Source organism: Chlorocebus sabaeus, chromosome X (assembly GCF_047675955.1).
Source record: "Chlorocebus sabaeus isolate Y175 chromosome X, mChlSab1.0.hap1, whole genome shotgun sequence".
Taxonomy (NCBI): domain Eukaryota; kingdom Metazoa; phylum Chordata; class Mammalia; order Primates; family Cercopithecidae; genus Chlorocebus; species Chlorocebus sabaeus.
In genome coordinates, this window is record NC_132933.1 from 3,409,073 (window position 1) to 3,423,825 (window position 14,753).

At 37.5% G+C, this 14,753-nt stretch overlaps 1 protein-coding gene across 1 annotated transcript in view; it reads left to right on the forward strand.

The window, feature by feature from the left end:
• The first annotated feature begins 3,583 nt into the window (after nucleotides 1-3,583).
• GABRA3 (gamma-aminobutyric acid type A receptor subunit alpha3) overlaps nucleotides 3,584-14,753 on the forward strand; it is a 289,627-nt gene continuing 278,457 nt past the window's right edge. Inside the window, exon 1 of the mRNA XM_007993008.3 lies at nucleotides 3,584-3,773. The gene's annotated coding sequence lies outside the window, so the exon portion shown is untranslated. The remainder of the gene's footprint in view (nucleotides 3,774-14,753) is intronic.

Genomic DNA, 14,753 nt, shown 5'->3' on the forward strand with positions numbered 1-14,753 from the left:
CCTTAGTGTAATTATGATATGTGATTTAAAATTCTTTCTCCTAATTCAAACATCTGGTTTACCTTAGGGCTGGTCTCTATTTTTTTTCCCTTGGGTATGAGTAATATTTTCCTATCTCTTTGCTTTACTAGTAATTTTTGAGTGTACCCTGAATATTGTGAATTATATATTGTAGGATACCTTTATTTTTTTCTCTAGAGCATTCATTTTGTTTGTTTTACTAGACAGTTAATGTGGCTGAAGTGAAACTCCAAAATTTCCCTCACTGGCAGACCTGAAAACTCTGTTTAATTCTTTCGGCTTTATTTAGGCTTTTTGGAATCTGTCCCCACATAAATATTTCATGGTTTCACCAGACAGCTGGGTAGTTTATACACAGAATTTGGGGCTTCCTCTCCCTAGTATTTTAAATTATTGAATTTCTCTCATGGCTTTTCAACTACAGTGGTCATCCTGAATTCTGTCCTCTGGTTCTTTCAGCCACTTGGACTGCAAGCAGTTGTGTGTGGGAGTTGGCTGACACTGGTTTGTGAATGCCTACTGTGCATATCTCTATTTAACTCCATGTTCATGGAATCGTCCATGGTAGAAGTATTTACACCATGGAAAATGGCAAATACTATGAATTTGTTTTTTATTTATTTTCCTCAAGATCCAGTTGTTAAACATTTAACAGTTGCAACATTGATTCTAGTTTCTCTAGAGTTTATTCACTGCTTTGGCCTGGGGGCTGCCATCAGGCAAAAATTACCAGAAAAGGAAAAACCCACTTAGTATTGTTCCCTCCTTTCAAGTATTAATTCCCTTTCAATTTTTGCCTGTTGATGGATTGCTTTCCAGTGCATTTAATTTGTTGTATTATATATTTGGTCCACTGTTTATTATTGTTATCTGCATCAGGGTTGGTCTGATAGAAGCTTCTTCACCATTGTCAGAAGTTTTCCTAATAAAGGACTTTTTTTTTTTTTTTTGGTTTGCAGTCAAGTGGGAAAATTATGAAAATACTGTAAGGTTTTCATACAGCTATAATTGTATGATTCAGAGAAGAGGGTTTTTTTGTTGTTGTTGTTCAGAGAGTGTCTTAATCCAACTTACTTGTATTAAAATATCTTTTCTTTAAAAAAATGATGGCACCCAGATGGTTTATTTGTTTGTTTGGTATCTTTATTAGATGAAAAGTTATCAATTATAGTAGATTGAATAGTGTCCCCCAAAATTCATGTTCATCTAGAACCTCAGGATGTGACCTTATTTCAATGGTATGGTCTTTGCAAAAGGAATTATTTAAAGATCTTGAGATGAAATCATTCTGGATTTAGGGTGGACCTTAAATCCAATGACTGGTGTCTTTATAAGAAAAAAGAGGGAGATTTGGGCACACAGAAATCAGAGGAGAAGACCATTTGAAGACCGAGGCAGAGATTCAGTGATAAGCCAAGGAATACCGGAAACCACCAGAAGTTGGAAGAGACAAGAAATCATTCTCTAGAACTTTTGGAGTAGTTTGGCCCTGCCAGCATCTCAATTTTAGACTTCTGGCCTTCAGAACTGTGAGACAATAAATTTCTGTTGTTTTAAGCTACTGAATTTATGGTAATTTGTTATGGCAGCCCTAGAAAACTAATACAGCAACCTTATGCCAGTTCATAATATTTCTTTTTGCCAGTATACTAATCTATTAAACCCAATGGACATTTATGCAAACAAGCCTACACATAAAAATGGGTATCTATGCAGGAAAAAGTATTTATAGCTTTTTTCCCACATACACACTTGCTTTATGTGCAAGTTACATGTTAATTTTATAGACAAAAATACTGTACCTGCAGTCAGCAATCTGAGTACTGACCTTGACTTTGCCACTGACTCATTATGACCTTGTGTGAGTTATATTTTCTATTTAGTCTAATTTCTTTTCTGTACAATGACATGGTTATCTTTATGGGTCCCTTTAGCTCAGTGACTCTAAGCTTACGAGTACCCATCTGTCTTCTACTCAATGTATGGACACATGCTTTTGAAGATGTATAGGTGTGTAGCACATGTACTTCATCTGGCAGGAGTAGAGAGCATTAGAAATTTGGCAAAAAAACCCCAACAGGATAGTAGTTTAAATAGAAATGGCACACTATAGGCAACATTGTAAATGCCTATTATGTCCCAGTCACTGTATGTATATTGACACTAGTATACTTAAACACACTATATAACTCACTTTCAATTAGATGCCCTCTGAATTTTTCTAACAGGACTAGAAATCACAACATGAGGAGTTTGACTAAGACAACTTTTATACTAATCATTATATGTAAGCAGATGCTGAATTCTTTGATAGGAACAGCTCTTTACTCATGTGCTTATATTGGTATTATCCCTGAAACACGAAAGATGGAATGTTGAATAAATGTGATTTGGAGTCCCATTTGGGGATTCACCTTTGGAGAACTTTTGAAATTTGGTAGTTTATTTTTTATTTTCTAAGGGCCAACTTCTCCTTCACCTGGAATTTTCCTGTCTTTAGATTCCTAGACTGTTAGTTCTGGAAGGGTCTTTTAAGATCATCTATTTCCATTACCACTCATTTGGTCATTGAGGATATTGAGGGCCAGACTGAAGAACTCGTTGAAAGCAACACAGCAATTTTCAGAGGCAGAACTCAAACTTAAGTTCCTTTATTTTATTTTTAGCCTAGGTCTTTTCCCACCCTACGCTACATTGTTACTGTGCTTTGCCTAGGTTGCTTTTTTTCTTTTGACCCAATGGGAATATAATTCTTTTATACTTTGAGTCAATAATTCTCCTTTTCCCCATCTTAGCCCTTGTGCAAACTCATGTATAGGCTCACACAATTACATACATCTATATTCCCTTTGGAATTTTTGAAAAGAAAGCATTGTGGTTCTGCTGCTTGTCTGTCTTGCCTACAGGGAAGCTAGAGCTGACAGTTTTGAATTGGGTCTGCACTTCTACTTGGTTGAGGGTGGGGGTGGAAGTTAGGTCAATAGGGGATCAATGTGGCGGAACTCTTTCTTCTTAGTGGAGTGTGAATGACAACCCCTTTGATGTACATTTTTCTAGCTCATTATTGCCCCCAGAGATGGAATCTGAACAGACAGGATTGTCAAACCTTTATTTGGAGCCTGGGTTAGAAGGCACGCCCATAGGGATGTAAGGGAGACAGAGAGAAAAAAGAGGAAGCTCTCTTCAGTCTTGGAGCAGCAAGTAAGCATCACACATCAGCTACAGTAACCCATACTTCCTTTATCCTCCTATTCGCTCTTACCCTTTTGCTCTCTTTCTCTTCCCTTTGCTTCCTCTGCTCCTCCCTTTCTCTCTGGGCTTCCCTCTATTTCTCTGTTGGATGCTTTAAGGAATAAAATACTACTTTAGTATTTCGTAAAACAACCACATCTAAAGCCTTGCAAGTGCTGTATTCACAGCCCCAGCACAGCCGCGTGCTAAGCACCAGTGGTGAACCTAAAGCCAGCAAAGGGGGAGGGGAGAAGGGGAGGGGAGGAGGGGAGGGAGAAACTGACAGAGAGGGAGGGAGGCAGATTGAGAGAGAGAGAGAGAGAGAGAGAGAGAGAGAGAGAGAGCGAGAGCGAGCGCGCGCAAGCTAGCGAGCAAACCAGAGAGACAGACCGAGAGAGGGACCAGGAGAGAGACCCAGAGAGAGAAGAAGAAGCCAGAAGCCGAGCTCTGTCAGGGCTCAACCTCCAACTTGTTTCAGTTCATTCATCCTTCTCTCCTCTCCGCTCAGACTGTAGAGCTCGGTAAGAAACACTGATGTTCCTTCTTCCCCCTCCCCCAAGCTCAGGTCTCTTTTAGCGATAGCATCTCTCCCCCGTACTGAGAGTCTCCTTGGGTTGGCCGGGAGGCGAGGCATGCTCTGCAGCTGTGATGCTATCCTGGGTTCCCCAGTGGGGCTGGTGGAAGCCCAGAGGCGGCATCTGAGCAGGGAGACACTGAGGTAAAACCCGATTTGAGGAAGGGGGGTTGCGATGTGGTATGTGCGTGATTTGCTTCATTGTCAGTGAATTGTTTTGTTCCTCTTTGGAAGCAGGTCAGCACTGACCTTGCAAATTGCTTGGGGGGCCCCAGCAGCTGCTGCAGAAAGCCACGGAGTGGCCCCTAGCCAAAGCAGACAGCACTGTCATGACCCCCCAGACAGCTCTAGGCACCAGGGATGGAGTAATGGCTGGAGCTTTCTCCCTTCTTTAACTCTTTCTCCGCAGCTGCTTCTCACTGCTGGAAATAAAAAAGGAGGGTACCTTGCAGCCTCTTTCCCCATCTCCTCATTACCTCCCCCACATGCAAGTGAGTAGAAAGTTGTAAATAACTGCTTCCTTTCAAGCAGATTGAGCCCTCTCCCCTTCCTTTAAGGGGCTCGCTGTGGGGTTGGGCCTGACTTCCTCCACAAACTTGGGAGGTTTGCCTTGTTTCCCTGAGAGAAGCTCCATTGCTTGCCCACCCTCAATTCCAGGTAGTTGAGTTGACATCCTAGATCAGAGATTCAGATACCCCACCCCATCCCACTCATAGGCATCATATTAAGTCCAGCTGTGTCCTTGGAAGGGAGGAAACACCTGATGGTTTGTCTGGAACTGGCCTCCCAGTTTACTGCTCCTCTGCTGTGGCTGCGGGTGGCATGGGCACAGTCCACCCGCAGGACTGGGGGAAGGGTGGCTGTTGGATTGATGAAAAGCAGGGTGATGAGGTAGGATTACTAGCATGAATAGTTTGGCTTATGGAGAGTCAGCAAGTTCTGGTTGTCTGGAGCTATGCAAAGACTGATTGAGGCTCTTGTAGTATAGCCCCTCTGAACTGGTAGGGGAAGGGATCTAATTGTTTGATGGGAGCTTTCTAAGTGACACTGCTGTGCCTGTGGTAGTAATTATGACATTCCTAATACTAATTGCTAACATTATTGAGTATGTAGTATATTTTGAATTCTGGACTGTTTAGTGTGTATTACTTCATTAAATTATTGTGGCAGAATAGTGCATTGAATAACAGACACTATTATTATCTTTGGTTTACTGACAAAACTGAGGCACAGAGAGGTTAAGTAACTTGTCCAAGATTGCAGAGCAATTAAATGTCCCAGTTGGAAATTAAAACACTGGCAACCTGGTTCCAGAATCCATGGTCTTAACCATGAAGCACTACTGCCTTCTTGGGAAGAATTATGCACCTTTGTTAGGCAAGTATAGATACAATAGGTACAGTGTGGCTTGGCAAGATTTTTTGGAAAGTAGTGGCCTAGCTTTTGTGTAGAGTAACAGGAACTTAGCCTGGAGCCAGGCTTCACCTGGATTTCTGGAAGGGGCTGCACGAAAGACTTTCATTGGTCAGCTTGCTTTCCTTGAAAATCGTACTTCACTTTTTATAGCCTCATCCACCCAACATGCTCCAAACTGCGCCTTTAAAAAACAGACCTTATTCTAATTTCCTGAGCATTTGGAGTTATTCTGTGCCGAAAATTTTAGAATACTAAAACCTTGGAACTGGAGGGAGCCCAAAAGGTCAGTCATTAAGCTTTATTTCTCTACTCAGTTCTTGAATTTATCCTAAGCATCCAATTTGTTGACTGATTTCTATTTGAACTCCCTGCAGTGATAGAGAGCTCATTATGTGGCTCTTTGTGTCATTGTGCAACTGTGATTGTCAGAAAGTATTCCCCATTATAAGCCAAAATCTGTTTCCCAGTAACTTATATTCATTGGTTCTTTGGGACTGTCTGGAACAAATTTGCTTTTTCTTAATAATAGTTCTTCAGTTAGTTGAAGATAGTAATCATGCCTCCCTCTTAACCAATAAGACCACAGAGTAAAGGATTATCATTTACTTTATGCTGGAAATTGTACTATTCTTTTTTTTTTTTGAGATGAAGTCTTGCTCTGTCACCCAGGCTGGAGTGCAGTGGCGAGATCTCAGCTTGTGCAAGCTCCGCCTCCCAGGTTCACGCCATTCTCCTGCCTCAGCCTCCTGAGTAGATGGGACTACAGGTGCTCACCACTGCGCCCAGCTAATTTTTTGTATTTTTAGTAGAGACGGAGTTTCGCCATGGTCCTGATCTCCTGACCTCGTGATCTGCCCGCCTCGGCCTCCCAAAGTGCTGGGATTACAGGCGTGAGCCACCACGCGGGGCCTAGACTATTTTTAATATGGCCTAATAGCCCACTTGTTTGTTAGCCACAAATTGACCCTACGGAGTTTTCTAAAACAGCCCTGATAGTGTATGTTCTCTTCCTTGGATGAGTTTGATATCTGGTGTCAACTGGACTGTTGGGAGCAAGGAAGGTCGCTTTCATATTCCTAAAGACCAGAAATTGGTTAGTACTGGTCCTTCTAAAGCCCCCAGAATGTCTATATGGCATCCAGACAATAGGCATGTAGGAAGATTTGAGTGGCAGGAATTTTCGTAAAGAAAATTATGAAATTTTCTAATTTAATAAAGAAAAGCACATTTGAAGTAGTGGTAGTTCAAGGTTCATACAGTATACAGAAGGTAGAAGAATAAGCTATTTTATCAGAAAACACCTCAGGAATAATTACATCACTGAGGGGATACAATACAGAGGGACTGGGTGGAAAGGGGTGAGTATGTGGTTGCTAGAATGGAACACTGACTTGGCTGTTAGCAAATTTGGGTTCCATTCCTAGCTCTGATGATTTGCCAATTATCTTGGACATATGACTTCCCCTCCATGTGTCTCAGTTTTTCCATCTATAAGATGTTGAAGTGGACTGTATCTCTAAGGGTCTTTCAACTCTGAAATTCTTTATCTAAAGTAAATTATAAGATTTCAGAGTTATGAGAGGCTTCAGAAATCGTTAGGCCAGTGTTTCTCAAACTTTAATGTGTAAAAATATCTCCTGGGCATCTTTTCAAAATGCAAATTGTGATTCAGAGAGTCTATGGCAGGGGCCTTGGATTTTGCATTTTAACAAGATATTAGGTGATTCTGAAACTGCTGTTCCACTGACCACACTTCAAGTAGCAAAGCTCTAGTAGAGTACTGGTCAAACTCTGCTAGTGAAGGAAATTTTTTTTTGTTGTTATTGTTGTTGTTTGTCTTTTCCTAATCCATCACAGAAGACTGTTAATTTAATAAAATAAATTAACCATGAATTGCTAGAAAATGAAAGATAAGACATACGAAAGATAAGCCCACATTTGTATTATTAGATTCTACAGACATAAAATGATTTTTTCAAATTGCTGTAATTTTTCTAAGTGTAATATTTTCTAAGTACTATTTTCTAAGTAATATTTCTAAGTAATATTTCTAAGTAATATTTTCTAAGTACTAAGTAATTTTTTCTAAGTGTAATATTTTCTAAGTACTTCTGTACTTTGGTCATTACAGTCTGGTAATAAAAGTTCACAGACAGGCACTGATTGGCGGGCTACATTTTGAGTGCACTGGTCTAGGCTATCTGCCCACCTACTTTAAGAGGCCCAAATTACACCCAGCTTTAATTTCTAAATCACCTCTCGATGATCTTTTACTCTACAGTTAAATATCTCCTTTAATGAAGAATTCAACATTTACACAAAGTTGCATTGTTTATGTGTTGTGACAGATAAAATGTTTGTTTTTTCTTAAAACTCTTAATTTCCTTAGAGTTTCTACAAATTATACTTTCAGTTATATATTCCAAGAGGGTGAGGGGCTGTATCAGTTCAGTTTATTATACCGTTAGCCTTTAGCCTAGTGTATGACATAGAGTAGGTGCCTAACAGATGTTTTTTAAGTAAATGAATGAACCATTAGACATTAGTTGTGGGGCCATACATTCAATAAAGGAAAGGTAATTTGGGCTTTCTTCTGTATTGGGGAAACAGGATTCATCCCATTTTAAAAATTTCTTAGAGTGGATAGAAATCCAACTTGACTACTTCAGAGAGTTACTTGGTATCTCAATTTTATTTTGAAGGGATTGCTGGAGTGGACCATTATAAGGCTGTTGGTCTTTATTCTAGAAAGAGTGGGACTGATTAAAGGGACTTGAGCAGGATAACTGACATGGCTTAATGGAATCTGTTCAGTATAAGGTTACTAAGTGCCTACGATGAACCAAAGGTAATGTGGGAGATACAGGATTATTTAGGAATAGCCTCTGACCTCCAAGATGACACAGTCAAGTAGGAAAGAGAAGAAGTATACAAACAACTATAGTATTAGGAGATGAGATCTACACCCATAAAAGAGAAGCAAAGGGCTTTAAGGAGATCAAAGACACCTTCCTGGAAGTGGCATTTGAAATGAGCTTTGAAGATTAGACAAACTTTGAGTATGCAGAATTAGGGGATGGGAAAGGTATTCTATTCAGAGACTAGTTGTGTTGGAGTAAAGTGTATGCAGAAATACTTACGTGAGATGTGTTTGGCAAGATAGGTGGAGGGCTTGACTATAAATCATATTGAATGCTAGATGGGAGAATTAGGACTTTATATGTAAAAGAGATGCAACTCCCTCATTTTAGGGATGAGCAAACCCATCTTGACAGGGTGAGTGACTTGATTTGCCTGGGGTCACACAAGTAGTAATATTGTTGTAGCCCAGTAAAAGGTACTGAGCACATTTGAAAATATGGGATTGGAACTCTGGAAAGAAGTCAATTGGAGAGAGTGATTTGAGAGTCATTGCCTCTCAATACTTGAAATAGAATAAAAGAGATTCAGGGGTGGTACTTTGAAGAATGCTTTTTTTTTTTTTTTTTTTTTTTTTTTTTTAGGATATGGGGGAAAACGATGATCCTTATGTGAAGGCTACAAAGGAGAAAAAGTCAGAGATATGGAAGGAAAATTAGAAGAGTATGTTTTGAAGGTGCTAAGAGAGGAGAGGCACCTTCTAATTTATTTATTGCATACATACCATTTACTAGGCATGGAGAATATAATGGTGAGCAAAACAGACAAAGTTGTTGCCATCCTGGGCTCATGGTTTAGGTAGTGAGATAGACATTATTTGACAAACTACTGAACTACATAGTCATAAATTGTGATTCATATGTAGAGGAAAATGTACCACTTTAAGAAGAAAGGTGTGGTCACCATTATTAAACTTCACAACAGAGTTGAGTAGTGATAAATGATATCTGGTTTATAACAGTCCTTCCCACTCTAATGGTCACAGTGCTTACGAACACTTCAGCTGGATGATGCATACCCATTTTGCAAATGTATGGCAGATGATTGTGCTGCAACAGTAAGGGAAGGTAAGGGTCCCTCCAGGCTCATGTCCACAGGAGCAGTGACTTACTTAAAAACTAGGTTATATGTTGTGTGGCTTAACTGAAACTCACAAAGACCCAGTGCCTTTCCCAGGTCCTCCAACTCTCTCAATTCAGCAATTTATAGGAAGAGGCACTTGATAAAAAGTATGAAGAATTTGATATTAAAAATCCCTCTTAAAATGGGATTTCTGATAGCCTAGTCCTGACTTGGATACTCGGTTTGTTTTGACATATCACTTGTCTTGTTTGAGCCTGTTTCCATATCTGCAAAATAATGTGGGGGGAGGTTTGGAAAAGGGTTTTGAACAGGGTGACTGACATGAACCTATTAAGATATTTACAAAGACCCTCCAAGCTGTGAGGTTCTATAGTTCATGTTCTGCTCTATATTGTGTTATCACGGTTCTGTGCAGGTAGCTCAGGTTCGGTCACTTATATAAGCAACACTAATAACTTTATACAGAATTCTGAAGGTTGATAATTTTGGTGGAAGTATTCACAGACTTTAGAAGAGGTCGTTGAAATTCACCTTCCTTATTTTATTCCTGAGGTGACCGAAATTGTGAACTGTCCTCAAAGTTAAGGAAAGAACTGACTATATTGTAAAATATATAGTAAAGTTGGATATTAGGTGATATTTTTATTACTGCTGGTTTGAAATAAACTAAAGTCACTGAGAATAAGATGGGGCATGATACTGTTAAATACGTGCAAGGTGATTATCTCATTCTGAAATGTAATGGTCCAGGTAGTCTCTTCCTGGGGGGAAGATATATGTGAAGGGAAACACTGGTTGGTAATATAAAAGCATTTTTATACTTAAAAGCATGATTTTAAACATATTGATGTCTGCACAGAATATGTCTGCTGAATATACACAGAAGGGGGAATAAAAATCTCCAGGACATATATTTTGAAGGGTACTTTTCTCTTTAAAAACTGATTTCTTAAAAAACACAAGTATTATATATATTTTTGAAGGGAAGGGGAGGTGGATGGAGATGGAATTATGTAAGTGACCATAGTATAAAATATCTTTTCAAAATAGTACAAGAGGAGCTCAGAAATGGCAGGGCCCTTAACAATCATGTAATGGCAGTCTTATCACCCAGTACATATGGTCATCTATTTTCAGTGTGAATGGTTTCAGGAAAGGTTGCTTAACACCACCAGATAATAGACAGCTTGGTTGTTAGCAAGTTATTCTTCATACTGACCTGCAATCTGTCTTCTGAATTCAACCTATTGGTCTTACACCTTGGAGCAACAGCAATACTGTATAATTGCTGTTCCCCTTCTTCATAATGGCCATTCAAATGTTTAACCATTGTTGTTCTTCTTCTCATCTTTTCTTCAGTCTATATGTTGCTAGTTCTTGAGCTTATGTGATACATATTTTGAGAAATTTCTACAGTAGACACTTCCATCTTCAGTATCCCTCTTAATGTATGATGTCCAAAATGGGACCCAGTACTTTAAGCATGAATGGCTAGCACTTCCATTTAAAAAATTGTGTATATTTTCTAATCTACCTTAAGATTGTAATATCTACCATTAAATTGTTTTTTCCTGATTATAAAAGTAAAACAACCTCATTACAGAAAATTTTGAAAATGAGGAGACTTTTTTTTTAAAAAAACAATCACCTCTAAATCCCTAGTCCAGAGATAACTTGCTGTATTTCCTTTCAGATGTGTTTCTGTGTTTGTGCAATTGGAATCACATCTTATATGTACTATTTTTGACCTGACTTTTTCTTTTTTTTATTGTTATAATTGTTTTATTTTATTAGAAGTAATTGTTGTTAATCTCTTATTGTGCCTAATTATAGATATGTCTGTATAGGAAAAAATACAGTATATATAGGGTTTGGTACTATTTGCAGTTTCAGGCATCCACTGGGGTTCTCAGAACATATCTCCATAAGGAGGACTACTGTAGTTTAGGAGGTAAAGAGGGATCATGGGGAGAAGCATGAAGAAGAGTGACAGAGAAGCAACACAGCCAAGAAAGGGCATTTCACAAGCCAGCCATCAGTGTGGAGGACTGGTGCTTAGTCCCAGTGGAGAACCTCTGGGAACAGTGTAAACCATACAGCTCAAAGCCATCCCACTCAGGCATCGAGGGAGCAGGGTCTTTACATACTGGCCCTTATAGTTAGTTGCCAAGGGCTGCTCCCAGGGAGCATTTGTTCCCTGGCATTTCAGGCCTGCCTTCTTGGTGGGAAAGCAGGCTGCAGCAGGAGGAGAAAGGCAAGGAAATGCTTATGCTGGTGGTTGGGAGTTGGGTTGGAGTGCACTGAAATGGTAGGGGTGAGGAGATCTAGTTGAGGGCAGGCACTGACAGCATCTACTGTGCATTTGTTGAGCACTTTATGATGTGCCAGGTGCCTGGCACATATTATCCTGTTTGTTTCTTGGTGCAAACCAATCAAGTAAATATTATTTTACTCATGTTATACATGAAGAAACCAAGACTCCCAGAAGATACATAACTTATGGTACAGCTAAATGAGGCAAGGTTCAAGGTCAAACTCAAGTTTGCCTCATTCTATATTACATGATTATTCTATAATGTCATTGTTGTAATCAGGGTTCTCCAGAGAGATACACTGATAGGATCTATACAGAGATAATATGAAAAGGAATTTGTGATGTTCCCCTTCCTGTGTCCAAGTGTTCTCATTGTTCAATTCCCACCTATGAGTGAGAACATGAGTTGTTTGGTATTTTTGTCCTTGCGATAGTTTGCTGAGAATGATGGTTTCCAGCTTCATCCACGTCCCTACAAAGGACAGGAACTCATCCTTTTTTATGGCTGCATAGTATTCCATGGTGTATATGTGCCACATTTTCTTAATCCAGTCTTTTGATCTGACTTTTTCATTGGTATTATATTGTGAGCATTTCCCCACATCGTTCAGCAGCCTTCAAACAATTTTTAATAGCTACATACTTTTCAGTTTTCAATTTCTACTATAATTGTATGACAGATCACATATTGATCATTTAAATTATTTTTGCTTCTTTGAACCTCACCTTTTTAGATCTTTATTCAAATGTCACATTTGAATTCTAAACGATCTCACATAAAAATGCAAACCCATCTTTTCCAACACTTACTCTTCCCCTTTCTTGCTTTACTTTTTTAAACCTTTGGCTTGTGTCATCACCTAATAGACTAGATACATTACATCTATTTGTCTGGATTCCTGTTTTAGGGTGTAAGTCCCTCAAGCACGGGCATTTTTTTCTCCATTTTCTTCTCCCTTATATCCCCTAGAACCTACAATAAGGTCTGACATATTGTGGATACTTAGTAAATGTTTGTTGAATGAATTATTAAGATGAGTTTTTATGAAAGGCATTACTGGGTCTGAAGATACTAATTTTTGAAAGGCTCTTCATATATATGTGAAGGTGTTCCACTATATAAGATTGTTGATTACTGCTCATACACCTATGACAGTGCTGGCTATTGTCATTCTTTTAAAATATTTACCAATATGATAGGGATAAAATGGTACCTTACTGTTTTAATATGTGTTTCTTTTATTATAATGAGATTGAATACTTTTTTGATCAATTTTGTTTCATTTCTATGAACATCTATTTTTGATCTTTGTACATGTTCCATTAAGAACTTACATTTTTTACAATTTTTATGGGCAATGTATATTTAGTTGACCCATTAGACCTTTTTCTGTCAAATGTAGGGAAAATATTCTCCCACTTACATTTTAAACGTTTAAATTTAAAAGTTTACATTTTAAATAGACTTTTATGCATACTAATCTTAATTTTATGTAATTATATTTATCTTTTCATTTGTAATTTCTTCTGATGAATTCGTGTTTAAGAATTTCTTCCTCATTCAAAATTGGATAAGTGCTTAAATGAATTTTTAGTTTTTATTGCTTATGTTTAATCCCTCTGAAATTTATTTTGCTGTGTGGTGTGAGGTAATTTTCTAAATTGTTTTCCCTGCCAATTGTTTCATAGCACCAAACACTGAATAATTCATTCATTAACACTGATCTGCAATATATACAAATTGTAATATATATAGTAGATACTGTTTGGAATTTATCTATTCTTCATTTCTTTTAGTCTGTCTCTTCTTGTCCTAGTTACAAAGTTTAAATATTGTTGTAGCTTTAAAATAATTTTTATTACCTCAGCTCTTCTACTTACTAGCTGTGTAGCCTCTCTAAGCCTAGATTTATCTGTATAGAATGGATAGCAGTAACATTTATTTTATGCTCTTAATTTTGTGAAGGGGATCTTTCTACCATTATTTCTGCTAATTGATTATGCAGAAAATTAGTATTTATAATTTTAACTTCTATTTTTTTTTACTTTGCTCAAGTTTATTATTATAAATTTATAGTTTACAAGTTATTTTCTTGTTTTTCTTTTCCCCTTTTTTATTTTGGAAGTTTAAGGGAAACTCAGAGAGACTTTCAAAACAATGAACAAGTAACCACATATATACTACTAGAGTGAACAACTGTTAGCATTTTGTCATTTTGGTTTCTGATATGTTTAAATAAAAGAAATAAAACATTATATATAACCTTTAACTTTCTTTGTGTCTAGCCCCTGTTTCATTCCTTTCCACATCCCTCCAAACATGACACTCAGGGCCACCCACATTTGCTTAATTTTCTATTCAGTTGCTTCTTCTTACTGATTTGTAAGACTTATTTATATATTCTGGATACTAATTATTTTTGAGATATACGTATCATATATCTGCTTCTATAATGTTACTTCGCTTTCTATTTTGTTTATGGGGTCCTTTATCATTACAGAAGTTTTAAATTTTCATGTCAGGTTTATCAATCTTTTCCTCCATGAATTGTGCTTTTTGTGTCATGCTTTAAGAGATATAACTGATACTGTGATCATAAAAAATGTCCTCCAAAATTTTGTTGAAGAGTTCAAGAAATTTTCTTTACATTTAGTTATTTAATCCATCTGGATTTTATTCTTGTATGTAATGTAAAATATTAAGCAGTTTTTTTCCATGTAAAATACTATTTGTTTTAAATGTCGTTTATACACAACTAGTTTAGAAAGCAAACTCCACCACATTGCCTAATTTTTATACATGTTTGAGTCTATTTCTGGCTCTCTATTGTGTTTCATTAATCTATTTGTCTACATTTGTGTTGTTTTACTTACAAATGCTTTATAATGAATTTGATATTTGTATATTTGTAAAGTCAAGTTACTGTACACGGCCTTCATCCACACTCACACCACTTTTCTTTTTTTTTCTGGATCATCTTATTTTTGGTCCTTTCCTCACTTACCTTAATTTTAAAATGAAATTATCAAATTACAAGAAAGTAATGTTTTTTTTTCTTGAAATTATATTGAATCTGTAGAATGATTTGAAGAAGAATTGACATCCTTTTGACAGAGATTTCCTATTTATGAATATGTTATATCTTGGCATTTATTCAGGACTTTTTGCAACCTTTGATGAAGGTTGGTAAATTT